The sequence below is a fragment of the Psammomys obesus genome, unplaced genomic scaffold (assembly GCF_907164565.1).
Source record: "Psammomys obesus unplaced genomic scaffold, mPsaObe1.curated_primary_1811, whole genome shotgun sequence".
In the NCBI taxonomy this organism is placed as follows: Eukaryota; Metazoa; Chordata; class Mammalia; order Rodentia; family Muridae; genus Psammomys; species Psammomys obesus.
In genome coordinates this window covers 6,249,461-6,258,864 of record NW_026596440.1, presented here as the reverse complement: position 1 = coordinate 6,258,864, position 9,404 = coordinate 6,249,461, and positions in this window count along the sequence as shown.

The window sequence follows — 9,404 nt, the reverse complement described above, 5'->3', positions numbered from 1 at the left end:
AAGTTACAAAAAAAAAAAAAAAAAAAAAAAAAAAAAAAAAAAAAAAAGGCCTGACCTGACCTTCTGAGACAGGGACTCTGAATACTGTTTGGGTTCATGTTGGCGGGTATTGTCGGGCATGCAGCCTACTCTTAAAGAGCATGTTTCCTGAGCGAGACTCCCTTCAGGAAAGTGAAATTTTCGTTTGCAAGTGGTCATCAACTGGAGATAGCTTTTGGGTTAGGGATGAGGGCATGTGTCCACTTCTCCTTTCAGCCCTAGGACCCCATCTAGTGCAGATTGTTACAGGCCTTATGTCATTGGTAGGTAGCCCACCAGAGATGACCACTCATACACAACTGAAAATACAGCCTATTGAAAATGCTTATTCTAGTCATCTGGGATCACACCCAGGTATTTGGGGGGCAAGGTGTGGTCCTGAGTGTCCAGAATGCCTGGGAGTTTGAAGGCAGAAACTGTGTCCTAGCATCTTGCTTGGCAGCTTGGTGGGGTTGGAGGAAGGGTGGGCTTTGCAGAAGCAAGCAGTTTAACAGAAGCTAAGATAATTGGTTAGCTATAGGGGCTTCTGCACAAACAGGCTAAGATGAGCTAGGGAAGACATCCTGACCTTGAGTTCCTACAGTAGAGCTGGGTCATTTTCCATGGGATCCTCCATCAGAGAGGTCAAAAATCTAGTTAAACCTGAAATGATCTCAGCAAGAATACAAGATGGAGGAACTTTTGCACTGTCTTGCTCTGTCACGAAATGTTAAATATCATCTCTTGTAGCCCACAAGAGATGAGCCCACTCAGACGATTTACGGCTAATCAAAAGTCTTTTTCTACCTGTGCACGCTGTTGTGGTCTCTGTGAGCTCCTCTGTGGGGTGATTCTGTTACATGGAAAGTCTTGTCACCTTGGCACCTCTATCCCCTCTGGCTCTTATACTCTTTCTGCTTCTCCTTCCACAGGGTCCCCTGATCCCTGCCGGAGCGATTTGATGGAGACATCCTTTTCAGTGTTCAGTGTTACCAGGTCCCTCACCCTGCACAACGGTGGTGGGTCTCTGTCTTTGTTCCGGTCTCCTGCTGAAGTTTCTCTGATGATGGCTGAGTATGAGTGTGGAAGAATGTCATTAGAAGTCATTTTATTGCTTTGTTCATTTAGCAAAACAATAATAATTGGTTTGGCTCTGGGTTCCCGGGATATCTAGTTTCAAGTTCTTGATCAACAAAGATGTGCTGGGTATGGGTTCCATCTTGTGTGATTTGACCTTAAGTCAAATCAGATATTGGCTGGTTACAGGAGGAACACCATTGCAGATTAAAGGGTCTGTCGCTGAGTTGGTGTTTGTATTTTTCCTTTGGTGGCATGCAGAGTACCTCCCTGTAACAAAGGTGTTAGCCTGTAGCAGGGAAGGCTCTATGTAGGCACCAGCTCGACTTCTCCATGTCCAAGGTTGTGTGGTGTTGTCTTCAACAATAGGGCTGTGCTGTCAGTTTGTAGAGAGCAATCTATTATCTTGGCAACAGCTTAGGTTGCTTTGGGGTTCTCATGAGGACCCTTTGGCCGACACTTAGATGTAACCCAGTCCTTGTACTGGAAGCTTCTTTGTGCCAGCGAGTGGGCCTCTACATCTATATTGGTTTCTTGCCCCTTTTCTTGGGCTTGTTTCCTTCTGTTTGTTTTGTCTTATTATGACTATTAGCTTTTGTTTTATCTCATATTTTTTTTAATTTTATTATTATCCCTTGGAAGCCCGTTTGTTTTCTAGTGAGAGACAGAAACCAGGCAGAACCAGATGGGAGAGGAGGTGGGGAGGAACTGGGAGAAGTAGAGGGAAGAGAAACCACAATCAGGAAATATATGAGAAAAAAACAAACAAACAACACCCCAAAACCAAAAACAACAACTCTATTTTCAGTAAAAGGAAAATTAAAAGTTACAAGACTCACAAGACCCTACCCAAGGTTGTAAACGCAGTGCACAGCCGCTGGGCAGAGGAGATTCTCCTGCTGTCCGGGTTACCTGCAAGTTGGATGAGACAGCTGCAGGGCACAGTGTTCATGCGTTGTCGTCCGTGTTGAGGTTGGGTGTTCATTAATGCACCTGACATTGAGTCACCCATACTCTTGTAAGTAACCCCAATAAACTCAATAAAATCTAGACTGGAACTGGCCTGCAAGGGACTTAACTTATGTATATGGCTTAGCCCTACCAAGACCTGTCAGTAAATGGTTGTGAAAGGACTAGTGAAGCAGCTCTTGCCTGGGACCTGGAAGATTCTGCAGTCCCTCTTAGCAGACAGGAGTAGCGCATTGCTGGCTGCCTCTGAGAGCCTGAAAGCTTGTATCTGGGAGGCATTGTGCGCTGCTGGGAGCACTCTGAACTTGGCTGCAAGAAGTTCTGGAGGTTGACGACACATCCGGTGTGGCTCCTTGAAGAGCTGCCAGGAGCCTCATTTCCCTGGACTTCCCTCAGTGTGCCTTTCCCCTGTGCTGACTTTACTTAGCATTCTTTCACAGGAGCAATAATTGACCAAGAATGGCTGTCTGTGAGTCTTTCCCATGAATAATTGACCTTGATAGTGATTCTGGGATTTGGACAGTCTTTTCTCTAAAATCTGCTCTGCTCTTTCTTATTAAAATTAATGTTTATTAACTATTTATGAGTGTGTCTCACACTTGAAAGCTTCCCCACGGAGGCCAGATGAGAGCACTGCTCCCTCTAGAGGTGAAGTTGCAGGTGGCTGTGACCTGCTGGATGTTGGTGTAGGTGCTGAGGTAACCACTGAACTACCTTTAGGAAAAATGTATAGAAGTCGATGATTTTCACACACCATCAAAACTCTAAAGCAAAACAAACAACACACACATACACATATATAGAGAGAGGTTTTCTTGTTTTTTTTTTTTTTTTTTTTTTTTTTTGAGAAGTGTAGCCCAGGCAAACCTCAAATTCTCAGCAATCCATAAGTGCTAGAATTATTAAGAATGTGCTCAGTTAAAAATATTTCTATCTTGTCAGGCATGGTGATGCATGCCTTAAATCCCAGAGCTCTGGATGCAGAGGCAGCAGATCTCTGTGAGTTTCAGGCCAACCAGAGCTACACAGAGAGACTCTGCCTCAAAACAAAATAGAACAAACAAAACAAAACAAACAAATTTTTATGCAATGATATCATAAGCCTTTCCAGATAACTGAGAGTTAAGATACTTGAAGACAGCTGATAAAGCTAGAATACCTACAGAGATAACATGTTTTTCCTGAAGTCATCAGTAACAATAAATGTGCAGCCTGCAGGACAGCTTACTGGGTAAAGGCAAGCCTGACCCCTGAGCTCCAACCCTGGGACTTGACTTGTGGAAAGAAAAAAATGACTCGTACCTGCTGTTCTCTGACCTGCCCCTGACACTACTAAGAATAAATAAATAAATAAATAAATAAATAAATAAATAAATAAATATGTAAACAATCTACCAACAACAAAGCATAGCTGGGTGTGAGAGCTAACCCCGATAGTCTGTAATTCCAGCATTCAAGAGTGTCAGAAAAGAAAGACCACTACAAGTTTGAAGCCAACTTGGCCTATAAGTGGTCAAGGCCAGCCCACAGACTCATACATTTGAATGCTTAGTCATCAGGGAGTGGAACTGTTTGGGAAGGGTTGGAAGGTGTGGCCTTGTGGGTGGTTGTATATCACTGGTAGTGGGCTTTGAGGTTCCGAAAGCCCATAGTCTCAGTCCCTCTTTCTGCCTGCTGCCTGTGAATCAGGATGTAATTCTCTCAGCTACTGCTCCAGTACAATGTGTGTTTGCTTCTTACCATGTTGATCACAGATTGTCTAAAACTGTAGGCAAGCCCATAATTAAATGCTTTCTTTTATGAGTTGCCTTGGTCCTGGTGTCTCTTCACAGCAACAGAACATTGACTAAGATATCTGAGTAGAGGTGGTGTCTGTGTCTCCCTGCCATTCTTGCCACCTCTACATCTTAAGTGCCAAGATTACAGGTGTGGACCACTACACCTGCTGTTTTTCATCCTGTGATGACAGACATGCTGACTGAGGTGAATCTAATATAGTTTAAGTTTTCTTTCCCCGACCACTTGTATTTTTTCATTTTAATAACTCTTGATTGGATTATTTGCTTTTTTGTTGTTTAACTTTTTGAGTTTGTCAGGGTATTCTGTCAGAGCAACAGGAAAGTAACCAATACGATCATGACCCACTTTCTGTTAACTTATTGCTCATACACTTTGCTTATGCCATAGTTAATTTCCAAATTAAGTGAGAAGTTTGTGCCTCACATACCACAGCCATCCTGCATACAACTGAAACCTTTTCCCAGAAGAGGATGCAAACTTCTTAACATTTGCATTTTAAAAATTTATTTATTTATTTAGTTTTTTTGAGACAGGGTATCTCTGTATAACCTTGGTCCTGGCCTCAATTTTGCCTTGAACTCACAGAGATCCACCTGCCTCTGCCTCCCCAAGTGCTGGGATTACACTGTACCTGGCCTTAGCATTTGTCTTAATCAAATTTCTATTGCTAAGAAGAGATGATAATTTTTATAAAAGAAAGCATTTAATTGAGGTGTAGTCTGTTACCATTATGATGGGAATTGTGGTGGCAGACAGTGTTGGAGTGGTAGTTGAGAGTTCTACATCTGGCAGGGCAGCAGGGAGAGAGTGAGACTCTGGGCCTGGCTTGAGCATTTGAAACCCCAATGTCCACTCCCAGTGACACACTTCCTCCAGTAAGGCCACACCTGTCCCAACAAGGCCACACCTCCTAATCCCTGTCAAGTAGCACTACTTGCTAATGACTAAGTATTCATGAGCCAATGGAGCCATTCTTATTCAAACTACCACAGTTTTTATTTATCTTTTTGGTATCTCAAAATATGAATATCTTAAGTATAATTTATTTATTTGCTTATTTTCAGGGTCTCATGTACACAAGGCTGATCTTGAACTCCTGATCCTGTCTCTTAGGTGTTGGGATTACAGATGTGTGCTAGCACATGTATACCTAGCACAATTACGTAATTGATTCTATCTTATGTTATGTGACAGATGATGTGAGAAGGAACCAAGTAAACATACACATACACACAAACATTCATAACAAAATAATGAAAACTGCTCTTAAAACTTGTAGTCTTGGGGCTGGAAAGATGGCTCAGTGGTTAAGAGCACCATCTGTTCCTCCAAAGGAGCCGGGTTCAGTTCCCAGCACCCACATGGCAGCTCAAAACTGTAACACCAATTCCAAGGGATCTCACACCTTCACATCAATGCACATAAAATTAAATAAATCATTAAAAAAAAACTTGTAGGCTTTGTTTCTACGTCTGCCCTGGTGCTCATATCTTTGTACTTAATGTCTTCTTCTATACATCACATTCTATATTTCCTTTGCCTGCACTTTGACCCTCTTCCAGTTACAGTTCTTTACTAGATAAGGTGGCACACACATTCCTCCCTGAGGCTCTGAGCCATATTTAGCACCACCTAAATTGAGTCTCTGTAGAGTTCCAATGATTTTAGTACTCTTTTGCTGCTATGCTAAAAAGCACCCTAAGGGATCCCCTATGGTCCAGAAGCACACTTCCTTAGCATTCTGAGGACAGGAGTTCCTTAGAAATCAGAATCAGTTGCTCCAACCTACAATTTCAACTTTGGTCATTGATTCAGAGGATCAGGAAAGCCAGAAGTCTGAAAAGCAGTCTTTTGTTTTGTTTATGTATGTATTTATTGTGGTTCTGAGGTGTCTTTAGTTAGGGTTTCTATTCCGTGACCAAAGAGCAATTTGGGGAGAAAGGGTTTATTTGCCTTACATTTCTGCATTGTAGCCCATCACCGAGGGAAGTCAGGACAGGAACTCAGACAGGGCTGGAACCTGGGGGCAGAGCTGATGCAGAGGCCATGGAGGGTGCTGCTCACTGGCTTGCTCCTCGTGGCTTACTCAGCCTGCTTCCTTATAGAACCCAGGGATGGCACCCCCCATCATGGGTCATGCCCTCTCCTATCTATCACTAATTAAGAAACTGCCCTACAGCCTTGCCTACAGCAAAGATCTTATGGAGGCATTTTCTTTTTCTTTTCCTTTCTTTTTTCAGCTTTTTGAGACCGGGTTTCTCTGTGTAGCCTTGGCTGTCCTGTAGACCAGGCTGGCCTTGAACTCATAGAGCTCGCCTACCTCTGCCTCCCAAGTGCTGGGATCACAGGTGTGCGCTTCCACCACCCAGTGGTGGCGGCATCTTCTTACTGAGGTTCCCTCCTCTCTCGTGTCTCTAGCTTGGGTCAAGGGGACATAAAACTAGCCAACACTTGGGTATTGAACCCAGGGTCTTTTGTGTGCTAAGCAAGCACTCTACCATGGAACCAGCTCATGAAGTTGCCCAGGCTTGCTGTGAACCTGCAATCCTCCTGCATCAGAGATAAAAGTAGCTGGGCTTATTTAAAGGCCAGGCAGACAGTAGAAGTTTTAACTTCCAGTTTAATGGTACTGCTTTTGTGACCTGTAGGCTAGCAGAATATAAGGCTGCCTGGACAAAATCAGCAATTTTGTCAAAAGGTTACTGGGGAAAGGGCGCCACTTCTCCTCCCCTGCCCTTCCTGGCCCTGTGTCCCCAGCTCTGAGAGGAGCAGCACTCCTGCACTGAGAGCTAATTAAGAGCATAGACAGTGTTCACTCTGTCTCTTGGATTTTAGGAATGGCGATGAGAGGCAGTGGATGGCTTGATCGAGGAGAGCTGAAGCCAACTGACCTTCAGGAGAAAGGTTTTTTTTTTTTTTTGTTTGTTTTTTTAATGCCTCATCTGATATACACATGGATACTAGAGGAGGACATCAGATCCCAGTATAGATGGTTGTGAGCCACCATGTGGGTGCTGGGAATTGAACTCAGGTCCTCTGGAAGAGCAGCCAGTGCTCTTAACCACCAAGCCATCTCTCCAGCCCCAAGGAGACAGTTTTATAAAGAATTATTACCACCACAGAAAGACTAGCTCTGAAGACAGAGGAATCACTCAACCTTCACCAGTGCTGTTCCTCATATTAAAGATTTCTAAGCAAAAGAGGTCTTCTATCATGTAGTTAGTAAATAGCCCATACTACCTGCTCATGGGCAAGTGGGCTCTAATTCCTGGGTGGCAAGGGTGCCGGGAACAGCACTGCAGGGCCATGGCTGCCGTTGCCTGTCAGCTCCTTGCAGTAGGTGTGAGGGCAGAGCAGGGGCAGGGGGAGTGGCCGGACCTGTGAGATTGTAGCACCTGCTCTCCCACAGCCCTCCCTGGTGCTGGTGTCACAGCCAACTCTGCCAAAACCTACCATGCTATTTCATCAATCTGCATCAGGTTAGAACGTGGCATTAGTGAGTTTCAGGAGCATGGACCCATGCTACCTTCACAAGCTATTATGGCAGTGCCATGACAGTGAGGAGCGTCGGCATTGGTAAGATCAGGGGCACGGCTCTTTCCATCCTCATGGCACCAAGGAGGGCTCCTTTCCCTTAGAGAATCCCACTCAGGTAAAGCCAGGACCCATGGCTACAAGGGTGAGCCAGTGTGAAGAGTGTGATACTTCCTAAAGTTATCATTTCATTTTATTTCTTTATTTGTGTGTGTGTGTGTGTGTGTGTGTGTGTGTGTGTGTGTGTGTGTGTGTACACGTGAGTGGGCAGAAGCTCCATGATGCCTGTGTAGAGAGCAGAGGACAACTTTCAGGAAGTGGTTCTCTCCTTCCATCATGTGGGTTCCAGGGATGAAGCCCAGGAGCTTTAGCAGCATTGCCTTTGCGCTGCCATCTCGAGGGCCCTAAAAGACATCAGTGTTTCTCAGCCTTCTGGCTGCTGTGGCCCTTTGATACAGTTCCTCATGCGTTATTTCTGTCACTCCGTCATAACTGTAATTTTACTACTGTTATGAATCGTAATGTAAATATGTGTTTTCTGATGGACTTTGGCACCCCTGGGAAAGGGTCATTAGGCCCCCTCCCCCCGAGGGACTGCGACCCACAGGTTGAGAGCCACTGCTGTATGTAGCTCTTCCACACAGGGGCTGTTAGGAGACACACTCAGAAAAAGAATGAGAAGCACCCAAGTGGGGGTGTAGATACCACAGGGACAGTCACACTCAGGCTTCCTTAGTGCATATGTGCAGGGTAGGACCTCGGGCCTCATCTACGGGCCGGTGAGCTGGCTGCATGGGAAAAGGTGTTCGTTGCCAAGCCTGACCACCTAGGCTTAATCCCTAGGACCCACATGGCGCAAGGAGGAAGCTGACTCCTGAAAGTTGGCCTCTGATTTTTCCACCTGTACCGTGACAGATGTCTGTGTGCATGTAGACACATGCTCGTGCACACACACATAAGTATAAATAAATGTAATAAGCAGTATTTCTCTGGTCAGAATTCATGCAAGGCTCAAAAATCTTCCTTCTTCTTTCCCCCTTTCCTTGAAGAGGTCTGTCCACACACTTTGTCACCAGCTTTGGTGTTTCTAAGCCCCTCATCAACCACAGCCCATGAGTCTGTCCATAGTCATATGTCTGCCCATTTCTCCATGTAAGCAACATGAATTGTTAGTCACACTGCTCTCAGCCCTGCTTCCTGTGGGGGGTTCCCTCCAACACAGGGGTGTCAGCATTAGTTGCAAACTTGACACAAACCTGGAGTCATCTGAGAGTTGAGTCTCACTGAAGAATTCCCTAGCTCAGATTGTCCTGTGAGGATCCTGTGTGGGATGCTGTGTTTGGGTTTGTAACTGGTGCAGAAAGGCCTAGCCCACTGTGGAAGGCACCATTCCCTGGGCAGGTGCTCCCAGGCAACGAAGCATGGTGAGCACAACCCTGCAAAAGGGCCAGCAGGCAATGTTCCTCCCTGGTTTCTGCTCCACGCTCCTGCTCTGACCTTTTCAGCAATGGGCTACTCAGTAATGTAAGCTAAAATAAATGCTTTCCTCCCATACATTGCTTTTGGTCAGTGTTTTAGCCCAGTGAGAGAAATAAGGGGTATCCCTCAAAGAGACTATGTCTGCAGCTGCTCAGTTCCAGAACATTTTGTAAACCAGCCCCTAAGTTTCTCCTTCTTATTCCTTTCATTTATTCATTCACCTGACTTCACTGGTCTATAGTTGTGGGTGGATCAAAGTCATACAGCAGAGATGAAATGTTAGGTCTTTGGGACACTTCCTTATGTCACATAGTTGTGCCTTCAGGGCTTGGACAAGATTCTGAGAATGGAGTGTTGCAAACTAGTAACATTTTAAGGGCTAATGACTCAAACTTCTGGTTCACGCTGAAAAAGCCAAGTTAAGGTTGCTAAGCGACTCATTGTATTAGCCCATTCTCTAGAGAACAGACCTAAAAGAGTGACTATATGTTACAGTAGAAGACTTTTTAGATTGGCGTATAGTGTAA